At 41.4% G+C, this 26,208-nt stretch overlaps 1 protein-coding gene across 5 annotated transcripts in view; it reads right to left on the reverse strand.

Moving 5' to 3' along the window:
* LOC126183767 (serine-rich adhesin for platelets) overlaps window positions 1-25,964 on the reverse strand; it is a 367,472-nt gene extending 341,508 nt beyond the window's left edge. For all 5 annotated transcript variants that reach the window (XR_007536807.1, XR_007536808.1, XM_049926000.1 and 2 more), the window contains exon 1: window positions 25,794-25,964. The gene's annotated coding sequence lies outside the window, so the exon portion shown is untranslated. The remainder of the gene's footprint in view (window positions 1-25,793) is intronic.
* Window positions 25,965-26,208: the final 244 nt, after the last annotated feature.

Consider the following 26,208-nt stretch of genomic DNA (forward strand, 5'->3'; position numbering starts at 1 on the left):
TTTAAATTTGATACTCAAGAAATGCGTACTGACCTACAGCAGTTACTGAGAAATGTTTATGGTACATACAAAGATGCTTTATATACGTCTCATAATACTGACGACATGAAGCAAGAGTGATTATCCATAGCAAGAGTAATTATCCAGGGTAATACCGACGATCACAGTATTTGTAGCTAATATGAAAAAAGGCTAGCGACTAAAATTATACTACCTTTCGCCTTTTTCACTCTGCAGCGGAGTGTGCGCTGAGAGTGAAAATCTCATTCTGGAAACATCCCCCAGGCTGTGGCTAAGCCATGTCTCCGCTATATCCTTTCTTTCAGGAGTGCTAGTTCTGCAAGGTTCGCAGGAGAGCTTCTGTAAAGTTTGGAAGGTAGGAGACGAGATATTGGCAGAAGTAAAGCTGTGAGTGCCGGGCGTGAGTCGTGCTTCGGTAGCTCAGATGGTAGAGCACTTGCCCGCGAAAGGCAAAGGTCCCGAGTTCGAGTCTCGGTCGGGCACACAGTTTTAATCTGCCAGGAAGTTTCAGTACTAATCATCTTAAGATTGAAATTCTTCTGCCCGTATTTACTTACAAACAGATTTTTTCTTTTGGAGGGAGTCCGCCTTGAGCAAATGAAAATTTTATCTTTTCTTCTGTTTCTCACATGTTTCGCTGAAATCTCAGCATCAACGGTGGACTTTTATTCTCTTTCCATTAAACAGGAAAAATGCCCTTTACTTCTTGTACACACATAAATTTGGATTTTTAAGAGAGTATTTACTAAATTGAACAACAAAGTTTTGTACCTTGTTACCACATGGTATGGTTTATGTTTGTTTTGGCACTTGTCTTCTTTCACAATTCGTCATAAAAACAAATAACTTTACTATATTAAGTTCTGTATGGCTGAAGATGACAAAATGTGAAAGAAATCAAGTGAAAAAAAACAACAACAGGAAAACCAATCCATGCGGTAACAAGGTACATACAAAACTATGTGTGTTGGTTGGTTGGTTTGGGGTATAAACGGACCAAACTACAGGGTCATCAGTCTCTTTTTTTTCTGACGCATGCAAGGATCAAGGTACAAAAACATCCAACATCATATCTAAAAAGAAAAAAACGAATGGAACGAACAAAAAACGGGGACAACAAACACCAGAAGGAAAAGCAGAAGTAGGTATTAAAACCATGGAGCACATGATCTGGACTGGCTGATCACAATAATGAAAGAGGATGAGCCAGCCACTCAGCAACACATTAAAATGTTCACCCCAAAAAGGTAAGGCGAGATGAACACATGTAGGGTGGTCGTCTTGACCACCAACACAAACAAATGCAAAGAAAATGTGACATAGTTAAAATGATTGGTGGCGACCTCAGAGAGAAGGCTAAAAGCCCACCCTTGGATGGTATGATAAACCCCCTCCCCCTTCACGAATAGAACGTAAAATTAAATCTGCTGTTGAGGCATTGTTGACCAACACCGAAGGTAGGGTGCTGGGAAAGTTAAAAGTCCGCCGCAGAGCGGTTAAAAGTGGGCAGTCCAGCAAGACGTGGACAACAGTCACATGTGAGCCACAGTGACACCGAGGTGGGTCCTCGCTTTGGAGGAAGTGGCCATGTGTTAGCCACGTATGGCCAATGCGGAGCCGGCAGAGAACCACAGAGTCCCTGCGAGAGGCCCGCATGGAGGTCTTCCACACATTCGTAGTCTCTTTAATGACACACAGTTTGTTGTGCATACTGTTATGATACTCCGTCTCCCAAACACGAAAAACCTTGAGGAGTAAGACAGAACGCAGGTCAGTTTCAGAGATACCCATCTCCAGGAGCGGTTTCCGCGTAGCCTGTTTGCCAGCCTCTCAGCAAGTTCGTTGCCTGGGATTCCGACGTTCTGGGGTCCACATAAACACCACTGAACGGTGGAATTGCGGCGGTTATGCGGTAGTGACCACTTCCCCAGCGTCAGGCCCATGGACACCTGCCCAGATGGGCTTTAAACAAGGCGGACTGGGAAACTTTCACCTCTGCTGTCACCGTTGAATATCCCCCATACGGGAACATCGATGTGTCTCCATCGCGAGGACCCACCTCGGTGTCACTGTGGCTCACATGTTTCTGTTGTCCACGTCTTGCTGGACTGCCCACTTTTAACCGCTCTGCGGCGGACTTTTAACTTTCCCAGCACCCTACCTTCGGTGTTGGGCGACAATGCAGGTGCTCCTGGATGCTCGCTACCAAAGGATGGAGAGGGTAGCACTGTTCGATAGCTTTTAAGCTGCTCAGGGAGTCAGAACAGAGAAGAAACGACTCACCAGAACAGGAACGGATGTACTGAAGTGCACGAGATATGGCCACAAGCTCTGCAGTGAATACACTGCAGCCAGCGGACAAGGAATGCTGTTCAATACGGCATCTGTGGACATAGGCTAAACCAACATTACCATCAGTCATGAAGCCGTCGGTATAAACAACTTCAGAGCCCCGGAACACGTCAAGAATCAGCGGAGAGCGGCAGAGTTAACAGAACCCTTAGGGCCATGCAAAAGGTCCAGACGAAGCTTCGGCCGAGGTGCACACCACGGAGGTGTACGTGAATGGACCTCAAGTAGAGGTACTAAAGGGAAGGACTCCAGTTCGGAGAGAAGGGATCGCAAGCGAACCGCAAACGTGAGTCCTGACCTGGGCCGCTGATGCAGAAGATGAACCGCTGCGAGTGGGAAAAGGAGACGGTAAGTAGGATGCTCAGGAGAACTATGAATGTGTGCAACATAAATAGCGAGCAGTTGTGCACGCCTCTACCAGGACACTGGTCACCGGACTTGTTCTAAAAGCTCCTGTCGCTAGGCGAACGCCACAGTGGTGCACTGGGGCGAGGAAACGCAGCGCTGGGGGTGCCGCCGAACCGTAAACTACACTCCCATAGTCAGAGCGTGCAGTGACTGAGAGGACGTTCCCTTCCAGCCGCCGTCTGATAGTGCGAAAGGCTGGGGGCTAATTCTCCAACGCAGAGGCTCGAGCAAAGTGCTCAGGTAAGTGCTCGGTAATTGCGTTTGCGTCGGTAGATAACACGCCATTTATGGTATCACCGGTAACACATGTCGCGGTCTGGTACCCGAAAGGACGTTTGATCTTTGCCCAGACTTGGGAAGGTGACGTATGACACCCAATGGTCGAGACGTATCACTCCCAACACTCTTGCTTCTGTCGTTTGGTAAGTTGGCGGGCAAGGAGCCGTTTAAAGGCTATGGGGAGCTCCAGGGAAGGGTGCCGCTTATGCCGCTGTAGAGCTCGCCGGCGCTCCTTAATTACTTCAGCGTCTTCCGGCGGCCACCAAGGGACTGCCTTTCGCTGGAGGCACCCTAAAGGCCGAGGAATCGTGTTTTCTGCCACAGAAACGATTGTTGTAGTCACCACCTCAACAATCACATCGATGTTCCCGTATGGGGGGTGATTCAACGGTGACAGCAGAGGTGAAAGTTTCCCAGTCCGCCTTGTTTAAAGCCCATCTGGGCAGGTGTCCATGGGCCTGACGCCGGGGGAGTGACAGGAAGCTAGGGAAGTGGTCACTACCGCATAACCGCCGCAATTCCACCGGAGGATGACGTCATCGTGAGACTGGGAAGGCATGGAACATTCAATGAGTCAGTCTACACCTCAGGGTCACCTGCTGCCACCGAATTTTTGCCTGAGCAGTCTATATGCATTGTGTCTGAGGGTCCGGCGAGATTTAGGTCCTCAGCGGACGCCAGAATCTTCACCTCATCCGCAGACGCAGAGCTTGTAGGTAGCGGTGGTGTGGGTGCCACCGCAATTCCCTTGGTCTTGGGGACATTCTTTTTGGATTTCTCTCACTGATTATAAAATGGTGACTTTCCAAAAAGTTGTTCGGTGACACACAAGCGTCTGCAGTTCGAATATTGATCATTAACTGCACTGTTTTCGTATATATGAAACACAGTGATGGGCAAAAACATTACGACCACTAGTTTAATAACGTATTGGTCCACCTTTGGAACGCAATATAGCAGCGATTACTCGTAACATGGACACAGGTCACGAAATTACCGTAAATTACGGACCGGTGGTTTGTGGATGCGGAGCTGGCGCCCGATACCGTTCCAGATGACTTGAGTGTGTAACAATAACACCAGACATTTGGCAACAATTTCCACTTCGTCGGGGTAGGCTAGTCCGTTTCCCCGTGATGGCGGTGGGCTTCTTCCGCTGCTGGACCACATCCCAAAATCGTTGATGATTTTCGTCAGGTTCCGCGGATCGAAGCTTTTCATCCCAGATGCGGACTCAATGCTCGTGCAACTCATTCTTGACATTGGACTCGAGTCGCCTCATAATTCTCCGATCAGCAGAGTCCCGAAATCGTTGTCACTGTCGTCGAGTCCTGCATTTGGCATACTGACGACAATCTCTGGGGGCAGGTCCCTAGCGTGAGCTTCAGTCGCTAACCCTGCACTACTGTCGCGATCACACGTATGGAGTACTTGTATAAAATATTCGATTGCCGAGTCGTCCTCTTTTTTTCAGTACGCATGTGAGAGAGTCCTCCGCGTATTGCTCTAACAGACTATTGTAAACTCCCAATTCATGGCGTAAATAGGTTTTGCCAACCTTTAAATTGGCATGATCCGTGACTACTAGATCATGGTCGGAGCTTAGCTCAGGATGTACAAAAGCGGCAGCCTGCTCTATATTGTGAACTGTGAGGAATGTGAATCGGCTCGCCAAGAGCCACCATATCAATAACAGTGAGTCGCTCAGCACTGTCTCCCGCCACCCGAGTTTACGTTTCGCGTTAGGTCCCCGGCTACAACATAGCTGAACACAACAATATATTCTGTCAGTGTGGTTTCTGGATTTCCCCCTCCTCGTGCACTTACCTCTTACTAACGCGGGCAGACAAAGTTACACACACTGGAAAACGGCGGCTAGAGAAACTGTAACAAACAGCCGGAAAAGCCCTTGAGGCAGCCCCTAAGGCTCCAAACGTTAGTTGAAACGAGATCGATTGAGTTCAATGTTCCTATTATCTTCAGCTTATTGAATGTCGGAAACATTTGTAAATATATAACGTGGTAAATATGTTCTCTCGGTCGTCGGATTCTGAGAGACAGAGTATTATGCGGGAATGGTACGGAGCTCTTCCCGAATTACTTCAACCGAGCGCCTAAACTCCATAGAAACTTTAAACATCAAAAAAATACTAAAACCAGACACAATTTACCGATTTACTGGATGAACTGAAAATTGAAATCCAGCACTACAAGAAATATGGCACAGAGATGAAAATCATTTTGTATCAGGAAATTACAGGTTCTATAACGGATTGACAGCAATGTAGACTTCTAAAGAAACTACCACCATTTGGTACTGGATTTCTAGTCAGTAAACAATTCATTGCTACTTTTCACATCTCCTACCGAAAGAATTTCAGCCCTCTGGATCGTATCAAGAAACAAGGCGACATGGCAATCAATGTTCAAGCCTCCACAAACAAGTATAAGCTAAAAAACCTAGAAAAAATCTAATAACTTTTGGAAACTCCTACAATAAGTAACGAAACTAGTTGTAATACACCACGTCGGGAAAAAAGGAAATGTAAGAGAGCATTTGGATTACATCTAGCAGAGCAGGCGTCGATGTGAGGACAATGCTAGGAGAGTGTGGGAGTAGGGGGGGTAGAAAAGGGCGCTTGAGTCTGCTGGCAGTCAAAAGCGCAGCAGTGGCGAATCTAGTGTCAAGGTACTTTTTTTAAAAAGTTTTTTTATACATCTAGAATAAGTAATAAGGAAAACGGACAATAGTGTAAATTTTATGTGCACTGAACAGTCAAACCATTATGACCACAGCCCACCGCTACTGGTGCGTTACGGGAACGTGACACGGTACGGAAAGTATATATAAGTGGTTCAAAGACCGATGGGAAATCATTCTAGCGACGACACGTGGCGCTAATGGGGAAATCTACTGACATAAGCGACTTCGACAAAGGTATTATTATTATTATTTCTTTCTATTCTCAGACGTTATGTCTGGTCAAAAATGGACAGTGACGCGGACCTTGATCAAGCGTGACTTCCTTTTAACTGTACGGTATATGTTATATTGCATTTAGGAACTTTCGGGTCATTGAACATATATCAATAATTACAGATTTTTGTAGTTGTATATATATGTTTGGATGTAGCTGTATTGCATTGATGTACTGGTGGATATTGTGAGGTATGACTCCTGTAGTTGATAGTATAATTGGTATAATGTCGACTTTATCCTGATGCCACATGTCCATGACTTCCTCAGCCAGTTGGATGTATTTTTCAATTTTTTCTCCTGTTTTCTTCTGTATATTTGTTGTGTTGGGTATGGATATTTCAATTAGTTGTGTTAATTTCTTCTTTTTATTGGTGAGTATGATGTCAGGTTTGTTATGTGGTGTTGTTTTATCTGTTATAATCGTTCTGTTCCAGTATAATTTGTATTCATCATTCTCCAGTACATTTTGTGGTGTGTACTTGTATGTGGGAACGTGTTGTTTTATTAGTTTATGTTTTATGGCAAGTTGCTGATGTATTATTTTTGCTACATTGTCATGTCTTCTGGGGTATTCTGTATTTGCTAGTATTGTACATCCGCTTGTGATGTGATCTGTTTCTATTTGTTGTTTGCAAAGTCTGCATTTATCTGTTGTGGTATTGGGATCTTTAATAATATGCTTGCTGTAATATCTGGTGTTTATTGTTTGATCCTGTATTGCAATCATGAATCCTTCCGTCTCACTGTATATATTGCCTTTTCTTAGCCATGTGTTGGATGCGTCTTGATCTATGTGTGGCTGTGTTAGATGATACGGGTGCTTGCCATGTAGTGTTTTCTTTTTCCAATTTACTTTCTTCGTATCTGTTGATGTTATGTGATCTAAAGGGTTGTAGAAGTGGTTATGAAATTGCAATGGTGTAGCGGATGTATTTATATGAGTGATTGCTCTGTGTATTTTGCTAGTTTCTGCTCGTTCTAGAAAGAATTTTCTTAAATTGTCTACCTGTCCATAATGTAGGTTTTTTATATCTATAAATCCCCTTCCACCTTCCTTTCTGCTTAATGTGAATCCTTCTGTTGCTGAATGTATGTGATGCTTCTATATTTGTGGCATTGTGATCGTGTAAGTGTATTGAGTGCTTCTAGGTCTGTGTCACTCCATTTCACTACTCCAAATGAGTAGGTCAATACTGGCATAGCATAAGTATTTATAGCTTTTGTCTTGTTTCTTGCTGTCAATTCTGTTTTCAGTATTTTTGTTAGCCTTTGTCTATATTTTTCTTTTAGTTCTTCTTTAATATTTGTATTATCTATTCCTATTTTTTGTCTGTATCCTAGATATTTATAGGCATCTGTTTTTTCCATCGCTGTTATTATTATTATTATTATTATCATCATCTTCTTTCCTTTCTCAGACCTTAGGTCTGGTTAAAAATGGAAAGTGACGTGGACCTTGATCAAGCGTGACTTCCTTTTAACTGTACGATATATGTTATATTGCATTTAGGAACTTTCGGGTAATTGAACATGTATCAATAATTACGGATTTCTGTAATTGTATATATAAGTTTGGATGTAGCTGTATTGCATTGATGTACTGGTGGATATTGTGTGGTATGACTCCTGTAGTTGATAGTATAATTGGTATAATTTCAACTTTATCCTGATGCCACATGTCCTTGACTTCCTCAGCCAGTTGGATGTATTTTTCAATTTTTTCTCCTGTTTTCATTTGTTGTATTGGGTATGGATATTTCGATTAGTTGTGTTAATTTCTTCTTTTTATTGGTGAGTATGATGTCAGGTTTGTTATGTGGTGGTGTTTTATTTATTATTATTATTATTATTATTATTATTATTATTATTTCTTTCTATTCTCAGACGTTATGTCTGGTCAAAAATGGACAGTGACGCGGACCTTGATCAAGCGTGACTTCCTTTTAACTGTACAGTATATGTTATATTGCATTTAGGGACTTTCGGGTCATTATTATTATTATTATTATTATTATTATTATTATTACCCACAGCCTGTAAACGAATATCTCGAAAACGGCGTAGTTGGTTCAATGTTCACGTGCTACTGCAGTGAACATATATGAAAAGTGGTAGAATGACTGTGAAAGTACCACTGGGCGAGAAGTGGCTGGACGTCCACGACTCTTCACAGGAGGGATTTGGAGGCTTGCCTGCCCTGTAAAGCAGGATAGATGGCGACCTGTGGCATCTCTGCTGAAAGAGCACAATGCTGGTGCACGCGTAGGCGTTTCGGAGCACACCGTTCATCGTACATTGTTGAACATGTTCCGCACCAGAACACCCCTACGTGTTCACATGTTGACCCAACGACATCGTCAATTAAGACTGCATTTGGCACGGGATCGTCGGGAGACGACCGTCGATCAATGGCAAAGTGTCCGCACTTCGGGCGAATCACATTTTTGCTACACCAGGTCGCTGGTCGTCTCTACAAACGCCATCATCGATGACACCGGGGTGAACGGCGGCTCGAAAGTGCAGCGCGCCAAGGACGCAGGCTGGTGGAAACAGTATTATGCTTTGGGGGACATCCTGCTGCGCTAGCATGGGACATGGGGTAATAATCGAAGACACGCTGACAGCTGTGGACCCCCCTGCACCCCTTCATGCTTGATGTCTTCACCGCTGGCGAAGATATCTTCCAGCAGGATAATTATCGGTGTCTCAAAGCCAGAACTATGCTACAGTGGTTTGAGGAGTATGATCGTGTAGTCACGTTGATGTCTTGGCCAGGAAATTCTCTCGATGCGAATCCAGTCGAACCCGTTTGGGTCACTATCGGGCGTCATCGCCGAGCACACAAATCAGCGGCCCTCTGTTTAAGGAAATTACACGACTTGTGTGTGGACATTTGGTGCGACATGCCTCCACAAACCAATAAACAATATGACGAATCTATGACACGCAAATCGGCGACGTATTGCGTTCCAAGGACGGACCAACAAGTTATTAAGCAGGTGCTCACAATGTTTCGGCTCGTCAGTATATACTGCTGGAAAGTTATATTGGTGAGGAAATTACATCTTTCTCACCTACTGGGGCAGAACAGTCCTCTGCGCTTTGGAGAACGACAAACGCATGCAAGAGCTTTCATTCTCGCTTTAACTCTTTCTTTGAATCCAATCACTCTAACATTTACATTTTTGTAATTTGGCTGAACAGTGTCGAGTGTGGTTCCTTACTAAAAACGGACAGTAAAATCAGAGATAAATATTCATCCAGAAAAAAATTGCGCAATTGCAAAATGGTGAAAGCAGTTTGCACTTTTTGAAGAATGTTTCATACAAAATTTAAATGTTTTCTTCAATTTCAAATATTTTCTGAATGTAAGTATTAGCAACTGAAGCTCGTTGTCACATACTTTCTTTCGCCACCTTTCTTTCAGTCTCGAAATGCAGGAGAATGTTCTACGTTTTGTACATTTTGTGGTAAAATGTAATAAAATTGCTACACTTTGTGTCAGTGGCTTACTGATGACCATGTGGAAAACACGATTCTCCAGGTTAGATGGCAGGTTCATGTATTGGTGGACAGGACGGCTTTTGCCAAGTTGCGGAGTTCCTGTGCTGAGCAGGTATACGTTGCAGAGTTCCTGTGAGCCGGAACCGAACACCAAGGACCCCCCCCCCCCCCCTCCCCCATCCCAACCGTGACTCTGAGCGCGGCCTTTTCATACATACAGGGTGTCCGGAAATTCCCGTCACAAACTTCTACAACTTGTAGAGAGGAGTGAGTACACAATAATTTCAATAGGAATCCAAGTCCGAAAATGTACCGTTTCCGTTCTACGACGGTTTCAGTTCAGATGTTCAACTCATCCACTTCTACTTCAGGAATTTCATTAGGCGCGGCGCGGTAGGATTACTAGGTAACAATTCGAAAGGAACCATAACGAAACATCCACTTATCACTTATGCACATTTTTTTGTATTAACACAAACATTACGTGTTTAAGTGCTAAATGGTTGTTTCGTTATGTTTCCTTTCGAATTGGTACATAATAATTGTACTGTACTCGAGCGGAAGTGGACGAGTTAAACATCTTTATTGAAACCATCACAGAACGGAAACGGCACGTTTCTGGACATGCGTTCCTGTTCAAGTCCTAGACGTTTGTGACGGTAATTTCGGAATACTGTATTTGTCACGGCGCTTCCTCGTTGTAATGATGTCCATCAATTCTCTGGGATATAATAAGTTTATTTTTGTCACCTATAAAATTTAGTTCTCATGGCGTTGTACGTCTCGAAACTGACCAAGTCACTTGTATGAAAAATGACAATTTTGTGGCACCCTTTTAGATAAATTTCTGCAGACGCCCATGCCAAGCACGCAAAAGAACATTCAAAATGTCGAAAAATTTATTAATATGTCTATTCTTTTGTCTAAAGCAAATGCCAACACATTTACTGGTGCTCTCTAATCACCATTAAGAATAATTTAGAATAGATCATTTGAAAGTTACCATACGCAACCAAAAAGAAATATTGCGTATTCTATATATATATATATATATATATATATATATATATATATATATATATATATAACTCAGATCATCAGCTACGAAGGGTAGTCAAAGTTTTAATTATCACCTCGCAAAAATAAAGTTACGTAATTACTTGCTTCTTTACAGATACAAATCTGCAGCCTTGGTACACACTGAAACCTTCGAGCCACAAAACCGTGGCACGAAGCGTAGAGGAGCGAAACCAAAATGGAGCAGCCCTTTGGTAAAGTGGTGTGTCGTGCGATAATTCGTTTTCTGCGTTTGATGGAGAACAACGCTGCAACAACCCCTGCTAAGTTGGTGGAAGACAAGGCGAAAACGTGCCGTGAATTGGGACAATGGGCAGGTGGCACAGACGCTTCTAGTGTAGTTAAATAAGCCTTAATGCCGAAGAATGAAGTGGCAGACTGTCCCTCTGTTGAGAACCGGAAATATCAAGAGGAATGGAGGCCCTGGTGCTCAAAGACCGGCTATCATAGTTGAGGCGATAGTGGGGGAAAAAGTGAAAAATCAATCACAAATCCGTTTTCAGTATCTTACACTACATTTTGAACATGACAATGGTCGCCGCCAGCTGGATTCCACAACTGCCCGAACAGAGGCAGCAGCGGAAATATTGCAGCTCCGTCACTCCAAACCAGAGGCCATCGTTAGCTACCTAATAACCGTGGACAAGTGCTCGATGTAGCAAAATGATCCCGAGGGAAAGGGGCAAAGCAAGTCCAGGCGGAGCGTCGCAGGAAGATATTGAATGTGGTGCTTTTGCTGCACAACACGCCAACTCACTCTGCACAATACAGTCACGCCCGTTGCTTCTTTAGGCTACAAATTTTGCCTTAAGCCCCCCCCCCCTTTATTCTCCTGGAATGGCACTCAATGACTTCTGCTACCAAGGTAGCTGCCAAGTCATCATCTTTGGGAAAACCGCGTCTAACTGAAGGATGTCTATTAGAGTTATAGCATTACCGTAGAGCGTAGACCAGTTTCGTCAAACTTTTTTTGGTTGAAGAGTCAATACTGACATTGTGCGGCGGCACCTCGGGCCGCATATATCGTAACGTACAAAAATTAGTACATTATGAGCCCCCAATACACTAGACAAGTAAGGCCTTGATAAGTTGACCGCAGGCCATCAAGTACTGATCATTAGAAGTCTGCACCATTCGGAAAAATTCGTGTTTACTGGTCTGTTTCAGATTACTGCCATCCTCAGCGATCCCAAAGTTCTGACACTGTAAGTAAAGTCTTGACGAAGTGCTGTGTTGTCTGTGTGAGCGGATGATTAATTGATTAATAACAGTGATTATATTTAAATTCATTATGCAATATGAGACACAATCATAAATATTCACCAAATGTCTTGAATGTCATTTTTCTTGTTACGGCGTGAAGTCAGCGCCAACACGCCAGTCGGGAATGACAGGGGTGAGAAGGCTGTGAGAAGAAGTCAGTCAATCGCACACTGACCGACCTCCCATCCAGGACGACAACGCGGCGGCAGCGGCCTCTAGGTGAAGAGGAAATAAGCGCCGCGCCCTACTGGTGGGACCCATTTCGATGAATGCCGGACATTTGCCACACTTGCCCCTTCGCCAGGTAGCTTGAGTAGCGATCCCTCAGGTAAGGGACGCCCTTCCCCGACTACCTCTTTCCGCTTTCAGACCGCCGTCTCCACATCTTACTCGATACAACCAGTACGTAAGGGACCTTCTTCTTCGACATCTTGGCCAAATACAGAGCTTCTTTTCCGAAATCGAAATATTTATAACTTTTGGGAAACGAAAGCAATACCGACGATTATGTCAGTATGTAATTATTTCTGCCAAGTATAAATATAGATTCCTCTGTCTGTACGGTAGCTTCCTTTCACGCTTACTGATTGCGATAGAAACAGTCCATTGGCATGGGAGCAACAAGAAAGGAACGATGTAACGAGAATGTGAATGTACGCTAATCATTTCTTTTTGATCACTGCATTTCTGCCTACTTTAATTACTACAACTGCATACCCAAAAGACAACAGGGAAAGAATAAATGGGTATGTGAATGTTTGAAAAGAAGAACAACATACTCCATATTAACTTACTCTCTAAAAACATTAGTTAATAAAGTGTAGCGGGACAATGTTCAAAACATAACTGAAAACACGTTCATTAAACAGAGATAAGAACATCTATGATTGACATGTCATCTAAAGTCGACTTACAATTTTAAAATGTTAGAAATAAGGAAATGAAGTAATACAGAATGCTACGCTTGTAACGTCCGTTTTTGTTCTACATTGTTTAGCTCCGGTATTTACAGGGTCACAGAGAAAGCATCTAAAGTTCTGGAGGGAAAATCCGTAATTGTAATTATCTGCATTGCAACAGAAACAAGAAGGACAACTTAAGGAAAAATAATGTAAGCTCACAATCGACTTTGAAGCAGATAGTTCCTGTGACTTAGTATGGGCAGAGGTTATATTCGACAACCGGAATAAATTAATAACTGGCTCCTTTTACCGACCCCCTGGCTCAGATGAAACAGCTGCTGAACAGTTCAAAGAAAACTTGAGTCTCATAACAATTAGGTACCCTACTCATACAATTATAGTTGGCAGTTACTTCAATCTACCTTCCGTATGTTGACAAAAATACATTTTCATACCCTATTGTAAATATAAAACAACTTCCGTAATTGTTCTAAATGCTTTTTTTAAAATTATTTTTAACAATTAGTTGACGAGGCCATTCAAATTGTAAATGGTTACGAAAACACACTTGGCCTCTTAGCAACAAATAATCCTGAGCATCACGACGGATACAGGGATTAGTGAACACGCAGTCGCAGCGAGGCTCACTTCCGTAACAAAGAAATCCACCAAAACAAAACGCGAAATATATCTATTTATAAAAGCAGCTAAAAATTCGGGTGACGTCTTTCTAAGAGATAGTCTCCAATCCTTCCAAACTATGTAAATGAAGACCATATGTGGCTTAAGTTCAAAGATTAGCATCAACAGCACTCAAGATATTCATATCAAATAAATTAATAAGAGACGGAACTGATCCCCCTTGGTACACAAAACACAACAGAAAGCTGTTGCAGGAGCACCGCAAAAGGCATGTATAATTTAGACGAAAGCAAAATCCCCAAAATTGGTGAAGTTTTACTGAGGCTCGAAATTTGGTGCGGATTTCAATGCGAGATGCATTTAATAGTTTCCACAACGAAACTCGCTCTAGAAATGTGGCGGAAAATCCAAAGACATACTGGTCCCATGTTAAGTAAACCAGCGGAAAGGCTCAGTAAGTACCTTTACTGCGCGACAGCGACGGTAATGTTACTGATGACAGTGCCACTAAAGTGGAGTTAGTAAATGCATTTTCCGAAATTCCTCCGCCAAAGGGGACGAAGTAAATATTCCAGAATTCGAAACGAGAACAGCTGCAAACATAATTTAGAAGTAGATATCCCTGGTGTTGCAAAGCAACTGAAATTACACTGTCAGTGACAGAGGAAATGATCAAATATCTTTTCAAAAAGTCTCTAATGTATAAGAAAAGTAGGTCTAATATATTTGTTTCTGATGTTCTTTAGTAACAATTTTCAGTAGTAAGCTCCTTGCTTTTACTGACCTGTTTAAAGATAATCAACAATTTAGTAAGAAATTTTAATTTTTAAAGGACTATATCTAAATGTACTTAAGTAGATTTACATCTACTATAAATGTTTGCAGATAAAATTAAATAAATATTCGAGGTGCCAAAATTGTCAACCTTAGGATCAGATCAGTTTTGGGATGTCAATTTTAGGTGCAATTCAAAGGTTCAGTTCCCATTTTCTTTTACAAAAGCACATACTATCAATTTAACAAACCATGATGTTTTAGGTGATAGTTGCGATTCTGAAGCTTCAGAAAATTATTTAAGAACTCGCAATTATTTAATAGTATGGCCATAATATTGGAAGGTAGAAAAAAGTTATCTTAACGTGACAACAATAGGCATACTTTTCTGAGGCTTGAAACACTTTTTATTTCTTTACATTAAAAGCTGATTCGCATCGCACTTTGCACAGGCTTTGGACCGTGAAAATGATAAATAACCATTTACCATTCTGGCGTGTGTAAAAATCAGCCTAAACACGCTGAACTAATGTACACTATTTACTATTACAACTTACTATTAGCTCCGATAATGCCGTTTCAATGTATTAATAATATTATCTCATTAATCTGCGAGGACTCAGTGGTCTTCATAGTTTTTTAATACATTATTTTTAACGTATTTTAGTCCAGTTTGAATTATGGGCAATGGCTTTCAAGCAAGGCCTAATGTTGCCAGTCTCTTCATAATTCTTTACGATTCTCTCTATCCTGTCGTCCAGCTTCAAGTACTTCTTCTTCCTCTTCTTACCTTCAAGATTCATTTCCAATTTCATGTACATGCAGTTTGTAAGCTCTGCTTCCTTATTCAAGTACTCCACCAAATAGTTGATTCTAGGGTGAGGGTTACCAATAATACTATTTATTTTGTTGTGCCACCCTTCAACAGCATTCCTCGTTCGGTGCCTTTCTCCGTAACAGTCCCACATTTCTATTGCGATATCCTCATTCTCTAGCCAGTTATCCACAAAGTAGTCAAAAAATTGAGAGAACATTCCGTTATCAGGAGCTTCTGCATGAATCTCAATCCATCCATTGCTTACGTCCTGCGGTTTTACAACTGCCACCACTGCACACATGCTGACGTGAAGCCTTAAATCCTCGTTCTAGCGGTACTCCTCAGTTAGACCGAGAACTCGAATTCTTCTCCACAAACTCTTCTTCATATGGAAATAGAATCCATTTTTTTCAGTTGTGGGAAAAACTTGATGAATGGCCGATATCGCAGCTGCCTCAAAGTCGACCTTTACTTGTTTAGGACACCACTCAGGGACTGCCTGTTTTAGCAGACGAAACAGATGAACATATGTGTCTTTCTTCTTATTAGGTAGCAGTGCAAATACAGTAGGAAGAATGTTTGTTTCTTTAATCGGGTCTCCTAAGTCTACGTGTATGGTATAGATCTGTGCAAACTGCTTGCTGCATCTCTTAAATGTTCCATCCATAAAAAAAATGGGAACCTGTTTTTAAACTTTTTCCTTTGCTTCCACCAAAAATCATTATTCTCACCTCTACTATATCGTCTTCCCATTTTTAATAGATCTTCATGAAGATCAATTTCATAAGAGTTCTTAGGCCCTTGTTGGTTCCCCCGCTCTTGACTCCATCGACGAATCATGGTTCTCTTCATAGATTCTGAATTAGGTATCACTGTAACTAGGTCATAAACTTTATTTTGTAGATTTCCCATTTCATCCGCGTATATCTCCGATAACTGTGTAGTTTCTTCTCGAGACCTTCTCTTCGCCCTTTCCACTTGCTTTCTCAATTTCAGAGCCGTATCATCAGGTGGTCCACAGAGATGTTCTAATACGTTCAACACTTCTCCGTTCCTCGAAAGCATCTTTCCCTTGCAATGATCCGCTTTTCGGCGTAAGCACATCCATGTAACAACACCTTCTTTAGATTCCCTCTGTTTAAGATGCGCGTAACCTTTGTAACGAGCAAGAGGCCTGCCCTTGTTCGTTGTAATAACTTCCATACTGATGGTCACGTTAGGAACTTCGAAAGCAAACTGGACGGGCGGGTGAGGTGGAGGTGGAGGAGGTGGAGGAGGAGGAGGAGGGGGGGGGGGAGAGACAAGGGACCCAACTCTTCGGAGCAGGTAGAATCGTGGCAAATGTCCGGCGTGGCAACTGTCCGGACACCATTTCGATAGCAGCGTCAGTCTTACCCACCTCGTTAGGAATCTCTGTGTAGCACAGACTTGTATTTGTCTATTCTGAAGAAGACTGATTATTTAGTATGTCGTCCCATGCTTGCGACACATCCTTCAAAGTTAAGTATTGTATTATTGTAATAAAACTCATTAATACGAGTTGTATGTTTGATTGCCTAGCGAACCGAGTATGCAGGCTTCCTAGACACAACATTTTTTATACCCATTGCGTTGTATTACAACAGCCGTAATTTGATTTTATATTCCTCGCTGCAAATAAAAATTTGATTCCGTGATGATGTTACAAACTTTTAGGCATGAGCAGAAGGGTAAATCCATCAATCTGAGGTAAGAAACCCTGGTCCGGAAACGAAGTCGAAGGTCACAAGTGATAGTTGTTCTGATGCCTATTACAGTGTAATAGGTGTACCGGTATTATTGTTGTTTAGATTGTTGGGTAGGCAACGTTCAGAGGTGGTAGTATGGACCAAAACAAGAACAAAATGTTCAGCAAACATGGGCTCTAAACCGCAGGAGCTTCTGCGCAACATCTTTTCTACTGAACAACTGACCATATCTCTAAGGGTATGCGGTTTAGAGCCCATGTTTATTAGACATTTCTTTTCTTATTGTTCTCCCATACTAACACTACTGAAAGTTGTCCACCCTACAATCTTAGTAACAACAGTCGTGGTAAATGTATTCCAATGTGAGAGGTATCAGAGCGATTTTCGCTTATAGCTTTCGACTCTATCGTTTCCGGACAAGGGTCCCTTACGCCAGATTGATACGACTACCCTTCTCCATCATCAATGAACGTTCGTAATATCATCACGGAAACATCCTATGTGTACCGCATTTGAGATGACCGTCTTTATAGTATCCATTCAGGAATCCATGTTATTTCCGTTCCAAATTTATACGTTATTACACTGAAAAACCAAAGAAACTGGAATACCAGCTTAATATCGTGCAGGACCCCCGCGAGCACGCAGAAGTGCCGCAACACGACGTGCCATGGGCTCGACTAATGTCTGAAGCAGTGTTTGACAGAATTGGCACGATGAATCCTGCAGGGCTGTCCATAAATCGTAATAGTACGAGGTTCTGGAGATCTCTTCTGAACAGCACGTAGCAAGGCTGTTGATGGCACAGAATTGAAATCAGCAGCATTATGCGGAAGGGTTGCACTTCTGTCACGCTGAACGATTCTACATCTACATCTATACTCTGCAAATCACATTTGAGTGCCTGGCAGAGGGTTCATCGAACCACCTTCACAATTCTCTGTTATTCTAATCTCGTATAGTGAGCGGAAAGAATGAACACACATCTTTCCGTACGAGTTCTGATTTCCCTTATTTTATCGTGGCGATCGTTCCTCTTTATGTAGATCGGTGTCAACAAAATATTTTCGTATTCGGAGGAGAAAGTTGGTGATTGGAATTTCGTGAGAAGATTACGTCGCAACGAAAAACGCCTTTCTTTCAATGATGTCCAGCCCAAATCCTGTATCATTTCTGTGACACTCTCCCCCATATTTCGCGATAATACAAAACGTGCTGCCTTTCTTTGGACTTTTTCGATTTACTGCGTCAGTCCTATCTGGTAAGGATCCCACACTACACAGCAGTATTCTAAAAGAGGACGGACAAGCGTAGTGTAGGCAGTCTCCTTAGTAGGTCTGTTACCTTTTCTAAGTGTCCTGCCAATAAAACGCAGTCTTTAGTTAGCCTTCCCCACAACATTTTCTGTGTGTTCCTTTCAATTTAAGTTGTTCGTAATTGTAATACCTAGGTATTTCGTTGAATTTACGGCTTTTAGATTTGACTGAATTATCGTGTAACCGAAGTTTAACGAGTTCCTTTTAGCACTCATGTGGATGACCTCACACTTTTCGTTATTTAGGGTCAACTGCCACTTTTCGCACCATTCAGATATCTTTTCTAAATCGTTCTGCAGTTTGTTTTGATCTTCTGATGACTTCATTAATCGATGAACGACAGCGTCATCTGCAAACAACCGAAAACGGCTGCTCAGATTGTCTCCCAAATCGTTTATATAGATAAGGAAGAGCAAAGGGCCTATAACACTACGTTGGGGAACGCCAGAAATCACTTCTGTTTTACTCGATGAGTTTCCGTCAGTTACTACGAACTGTGACCTCCCTGACAGGAAATCACAGATCCAGTCACGTAACTGAGACGATATTCCATAAGCACGCAATTTCACTACGAGCCGCTTGTGTGGTACCGTGTCAAAAGCCTTCCGGAAATCCAGAAATACGGAATTGATCTGAAATCCCTTGTCAATAGCACTCAACACTTCATGTGAATAAAGAGCTAGTTGTGTTTCACAGGAACGATGTTTTCTAAACCCATGTTGACTGTGTGTCAATAGACCGTTTTCTTCCAGGTAATTCATAATGTTCGAACACAATATATGTTCCAAAATCCTGCTGCATATCGACGTTAACGATATGGGCCTGTAATTTAGTGGATTACTCCTACTACCTTTCTTGAATATTGATGTGACCTGTGCAACTTTCCAGTCTTTGGGTACGGATCTTTCGTCGAGCGAACGGTTGAATAAGATTGCTAAGTATGGAGCTAATGCATCAGAATAGTCCGAATGGAACCTAATTGGTATACGTTCTGGACCGGAAGACTTGCTTTTATTACGTGATTTGAGTTATTTCACAACTCCGAGTATATGTACTTTTACGCTATTCATGTTGGCAGCTGTTCTGGATTCGAATTCTGGAATATTTACTTCATCTTCTTTTGTGAAGGCATTTCGGAAGGCTGTGTTTAGTAACTCTGCTTTGGCAGCACTGTCTTCGATAGTATCTCCATTGCTATCGCGCAGAGAAGGCATTGATTGTTTCTTGCCGCTAACACACTTCACTTACGACCAGAGTCTCTTTGGATTTTCAGCCACGTTTCGAGACAAAGTTTCGTTGTGGAAACTGTTATAAGCATCTCGCATTGAAGTCCGCGCTAATTTCGAGCTTCTGTAAAAGATCGCCAATCTTGGGGATTTTGCGTTTGTTTAAATTTGGCATGTTTGTTTCATTGTTTCTACAACAGTGTTTTAACCCGTTTTGTGTACCAAGGAGGATCAGCTTCGTCGTTTGTTAATTTATTTGGTATAAATCTCTCAATTGCTGCCGCTACTATTTCTTTGAATTTAAGCCACATCTGGTCTACACTTGTATTATTAATTTGGAATGAGTGGAGATTGTCTCTCAGGAAACCGTCAAGTGAATTTTTATCTGCTTTTTTGAACAGGTATATTTTTCGCTTATTTTTTCGAGAATTTGGGGATTGCAATATTCAATTTTGCCACGACAACCCTGTGTTCACTAACCCCTGAATCCGTTTTGGTGCTCGTTATTAACTTAGGATTATTTGTTGCTAAGAGGTCAAGTGCGTTTTCACAACCGTTTACTATTCTCGTGGGCTCATGAACTAACTGCTCGAAGTAATTTTCAGAGAATGCGATTACCAAAATTTCGGATGATATTTTATGCGTACCTCCGGAACTAGACATGTATTTTCGCCAACATATCGAGGGTAAATTAAAGTCACACCAACTGTTATCGTATGAGTCGGGTACGTGTTTGAAATCAAACTCAAGTTTTCTTTGAATCTTTCAACAACTGTGTCATCAGAATTTGGAGGTCGGTAAAAGGATCCATTTATTATTTTATTCCAGTTGCCAACAATGACCCCTTACATCGTCGTCGGTCCCGTTCTTGCAGGTACTTTTTCCGGCCGCAGCGATGTCGGAGATTTGATGTTTTATCAGATTCCTGATATTCACGTTACACTCGTGCAATGGTCTACGAGAAAATTCCCACTTCATCGCCACCTCGCAGACGCTGTGCCCAATCGCTCGTGCGACGACTATAACACCACGTCCAAACTTACTTAAATCTTGATAACTTGTCATTGTAGCAGCAGAAACAGATATAACAACTGCGCCAGACAATTGTCTTATTTTGGCGTTGGCGAGCGCAGCGCCGTATTCTGCCTGTATTTGAATACGCACACCTGTACCAGTTTCTTTGGCGCTTCAGTGTGACTAATCGGTACTGGAACACAAACACAACATTTCCTCTCTCACCCTACAGCCCCGCAGTGGCCGCATTACTCACCCCTATGTCGCTAAGGCAAGCGGCCGAATTCACTAACGGCAAATAAAATTAGGGTCATCCTAAAATATTAATGTTTTTAAGTGTTTTTGTTTGTTACTGAGCCGGAGAAACTCTCCCTTAAGAAGCTCTTAACTGAAGTTGACGTTTTTTTATTAGGCTATTAGATGCTACGTATATTACTATAAAATACGACTGATAACCTTGGGCCTCACAAATACATGATTCGGGCTGCACTTTGGGGACCAGTGGCGTAGAGTATCGTAAGTATGCGTCCACTACGGTAGTATTCCTACTAGTCTTACTGATTACCTTAGAAACCGGAAGCGGTGAACCGTCTAGAAATTGAGTGAGAACGTATAAAGGGCCGCGTAACCTACGCAACATTTTTGTTCTACATAATTACCATCCTGTCCGTTACTTAAAAATAAACAGTACCTATAGCAAAAATAAACAGTACCTATAGCAAAACTGAAACTGGCCATGTGTAATTCATTTTTTTAAGAAAATTGTTGATTTGTGCCATGAAACAAAGGGATGTTGTTTGTAAAAACAAAACAAAAAATACAGATTTATTATAAAGTGGCACAACACGCAGTTTCCTCAAAAAACGTCAAAATTAAATAACCCAATACAGAAACATAACAAACATCGCTTCAATACCACGTCGAGCTTGTATATAACATGTTTCTGTTAATGATAAAAAAAATTCGCACTGATCAGTAATAGCTGGATACTCGCCTTTCATCATGATGAACGTTCTATTGAGTACAAAATAACAACAATAATTATATGTTATCAGCTAATTTTTATTGCTTATAAAATGCAATTCATATTTTGTACGGAACCGAACGATATGCTGTCCTAATTGTGTGCAAAACAAAAAGGCAAAGAATTCGTCGGATCCCACTTTCTCTCACACATTCATTTATGTTTCTTTTCCTACCAATGCAACCGGTAATCCTAGCATTTACTACGTTATTTATGTACTGCACCAAAACTACCGAACCGCGCAGCTCTAGTGTCTATGTGACGCCACCACCAATTTGATTTTCTTTCGTGGTGAGAGTTAAAACCTCATGGTTACCCATACTAATTCCGCAAAAGAAAGGATTCAGTCTGATGAATGCAAAATGATATCAATCAGAACAGCAAGAAGTGAGGCCTAAAGTCCTTAAACTAAAAATTAGCCTCCCTGACATTACGTGACCGGGATGACTTCTCAAAAGAAAACGTCAGCGTTTGGGTGACATGTGACAGAGTGATAGATAAAAGATTGAAAACGAGGTTACCATGGAACACACTCCAATCGGAAATCAATTGGCAGTAATTACCTTTAAAAAAAATCATCATCTTAAGCTTCAGAGGAGAAATATTTACATACGATCACAAGAGACTAACATAAATTGATCAGAGCTTCACAACAAATAACATCAAAACCTAAAAGGAATTTTATGGCGAAGCTCATAATTTTGAAGAGCCCAGCCTATGCCTCAGGTGTCCCGATGAAAAACTGAGAACAAACAACAAAGAAAACTGCGACTCCTCGCAACAAGCTACTTTCAAATTTTGCTAATCAGTGGAAGTAAAAAATGGAGCAACAAAGCACCAGTAGAAGACAATAATAATTGTGAAAATGTTGAAAAGAGATGATGACAAAGTTGTTTAAAAGCCTTGAGGTAATATTACAGCTGGCGAAATGAGAAAATAGCCTACATAAAGAACAGAAAGGAGCATAGATACGTTCAATCCACAAGAAAGAAAAATCAGATATGAACTACATAGCAATCTCCCTAAACTCTGTTGGCTACATCATCCTCTCTAGCGATCTTAACAGGTTAGAACAGAAGCTACATACCACTATTGCAGAACACCAGCCAAAATTACGAAAAAGCAGATCGCGTGTAGAACAAATCCACAATCGCAAAACCATCTCTCAAATTTGAAAAACTAATCACATGTGTTGGCTTCAGATTTTGTATCCAGACAGGCACTGTTTAACGCATTAACGGAATTTAACTTTTTTTGTTTGAAAGCTACGCAACTGATCAAAGCCTAATTGACAACATCAATCCCGAACTTTCCGCGGCATTCGAGATCAGCACGGCGGAAGAAAGGGATTATCCATATAAAGTTTCATAGCAGTCTGAGAATAAGTTATTAGCTCAAGTCAAAATCCCAGAGCAAACATAACTATTAGTCGATGTCTCCAAGAGAAAATGCACTTTCATTGCCTAGCATGTGCTAATGATATGCCGTCGTCGACAATAACAGACAATAAAAAATTCAGGATCAAAACGTGAAAATAGTATCGGAATTAATAATGAACCAAAGGAAAAAAATTCAAGTTACAGAAAAGTGATCACAGTTACAATAGGAAACGGCGATTACAATTTTATGGTCACTGAAGTAGAAAAAATAACATCAAGGTATCACAGAAAATTTCGAATTTAGCTATATCCGCGAAGAAGCAAACCAACGGGTCAAAAGAATTTCATAATGATCTAAAGGAAACTGACATTCTTGAAGAAATGTTTCTAGACAGGACAAAATTTCGAACTATAATCAGTAATCACAAATGAAGAGCGCCGGAACAAAATCCGATAAATTCGCATTTGCTGTTAATACAGAAAGTAACAAATAGTGATCTCTAAATGGCTCCACAAGCTATAAAAAGAAGAAACACACCATAAAACACTTGATGTCGCGTTGTGCTGAAAATTATTTTGTGGCAGCATGTATTATTACTCCCGTATCTCCCCCCTACAGCTCAAACACGCGAATACGGCAAAAGTGGATATATCGGGTTTTGCTCCGGCGCTCTTCAAATATCCCGAAAAGCCTCTATGCAAACTACATAATCTTCAGAAGAACAGAAGAAAAAACACAGGGAACAGTTGAAGAGATATTGTGAGGAAAAGTATTGCAAGATAAGTTCAATACGGCACAATAAATTTACAAAAGTTGCTTATTGATTTTGTTTTCATGAGTCAACATTTTAATCTCGGTAAGGTTTTCCGGACACCAATATTCGGCAACCAAGTTCCGATGTTCATTGTAGGTCCTCTTCGCGGCCGCTTTCCAAGCGTGGTGTGTAGCGGCGACCGCTCAGGAGAGCAGGCACCACCAGAAGAGAGGGATACGGGTAAGCTTCGCGGCCTTGCCGATGGATGGCGGGTGCTGCTCAAAACCGCCTCTTGTCCCCCAAGCACCAGCCGTTTCGCACGTGCATCGTATAGCGGAACACCCCGCTGCTTTCGAAGCACACATTGGGTAACAATTTCAGATCAAGAATTTTTGTATCTGAGGTGACAGATTTGGGACCGAACCGTGAGTACTACGCCCACCCGATAAGTCACAATCCTGTCCGAAACATGGCAAAAGGCAAGCACTGTTAGCACAGAGAGAAAACAGAAGGGTGAAACTATTGATGCTTCATTACTGTCACTGATTTCCTTCGCTTGAAAGCCATATACAAAATTCCCATACGTAATTTAAAACGCACCAAGCGACTTCACAGAATAGTGTCTTTGGTAATTAAACGTTATAAGTAAAATATATGAAATGCCAGGACAAGCCCTGTAGACTATTTTTTCCAACGTTGTATCCCTGTACTTCCTTCTTACAAAGGTTTACAAAGTTTGAACAACATATATAAGCCAATCAACAATTAACTGAGTACATACTAAAGTTATTGTATTATGATAAATTATAATGTTATGGTGTTTATGCGACCGGTTAGTGCCATGACCGCTAATAATGAACGATATGTTCTTGCTAGCTCAGGTGCACTAGCACAAAAAGCATATTGTGTAATTGTCATGATAATAACTGATGCTTGAAGCATAATCCAGACGACAATGGTTATAATACAGAGTCCACAATCTCACATGTATATTGACAAAGTGGTTGCTTCACTTGAAAAACTGATACTAGACATCCGAAACCGGTCGTTTAAGACAGTGAGCACATGAGATTGTATACGGCATACTACATTATGTCTATTTGCTATTCCTCCATGCCATTGCAAATATTACCAAGAACGGATAGAAAAACATAAAACTCAGTGCCAGATGGGTTGGAAAATACATGAAAATATTAGTGTACTATCACAAGTCTTGGAAATTAACAAATTTCATTATGATAATACATTCTTCTGTGAACAAAATCTGGTCCCAATAGAAAATGAATACCACTACAAGACGTCCAGATGTCACATATTTCATTGTATTCTGTCTCTCACACTACCGATTTTTCCAACAATCAGTAATATCTAAAATATTGAGACAGAAATCAAATGATACTGTCGTACACCACTGTAGCTTGGATGTGCGAGATACTTTAGGGGAGGGGGAAGTGTGACTCTCTTGTTTTGTTTTTCAAATGCAATTCAAGAATCTCTTATGTAAGTTTGATCTATAACACAATGAACAAGCGACACGTTTCAGGTGATGAGCGGCTGACAATAATATGAATGGAGCTTCAAACCAAATGTAAACTCAAACATCGTCAACGTCAGAAAGTCTCGTACGATTTCAACTTGCGGGAGAAAATTAATGAAATCCATGCCCAATTATAGGTCTATGAGAAGTTTTAGCAGCTGTTAAATAAGCATACAGAATATATAACAGTAATATGTTTTTAAAGTGTTGGCGCCTTACATCCTGCTTATGAAAAATATTGTACGCCTATTATTCTAGTTACAATATGTCTCAACTACTAAAGTCTCCATCATGTTCATCACACATTGCTTCACAGCACTGATTCATGACTGGCATTGGTTATCCACTATAACAGCTGAGATCCTGATGTTGTGAAGGCTCACATTCCCTGTCTTTTTAGTAATTTCTAGCAGATAAAACACACAGTATTAGGTACAGTGGGCATTTCTTATCAATTTTAAATCTTGCTGTAGACCCTAAATCTGCTATAACTACATGCAACGTTCCTAAGACAACTTTGAATCATAGGCACATTTCAAACAGCAAAGCATGTAGTAAACATGCAATATAACATTTGATACGGCATGTATTTTCTACCGATGGAATATTCCGGCGGTCCTGACAGCCTAAATTAATTAAAAAGCGTAAAGTATCCACTGTGACTGGGAACGCCCATAAGCAAGAATTAGCATTTGAAAGACGCCGTGTACATTACCGCAACTTTTGGCAGTGTAATGCTCTCCATACTTCGTTTATTCATCAGCAATCCATATAAAAATTCGTTAACTATACTCACATGGATCATAAGGGCCATCATCGACGAACACTCCTTTCTATCGAACTATAGATATAACTGATACGATTTTCACTGAATTCAAATGATTCAATCTGAACATCATTAAACAACGCGTGAAAGAAACACAACGAAATGTAAACACAGCACAGACCACACAACGCACAGCCCACCTCTCCACCGCAGTTATCGACTCAATACACTTCCTCGGCGCACGCACAGTGCTGCTCCGCGCTGCCAACATAACACGGCATACACAAACTCCCTAATGGTAGTCCGAGTCTGCTGATGCAAACCGTAATTCGGCGCACCTACTGTTTCCTTGGAAATCCATGATTTCGAGCATTGTCCCTGTAGCCAAATAAGGTATATTTGTTTTGTAATGGTAACTATTTCATTGCAGCAAGTGAGGTAGGGA

This window comes from Schistocerca cancellata, chromosome 4 (assembly GCF_023864275.1).
Source record: "Schistocerca cancellata isolate TAMUIC-IGC-003103 chromosome 4, iqSchCanc2.1, whole genome shotgun sequence".
Lineage (NCBI taxonomy): Eukaryota > Metazoa > Arthropoda > Insecta > Orthoptera > Acrididae > Schistocerca > Schistocerca cancellata.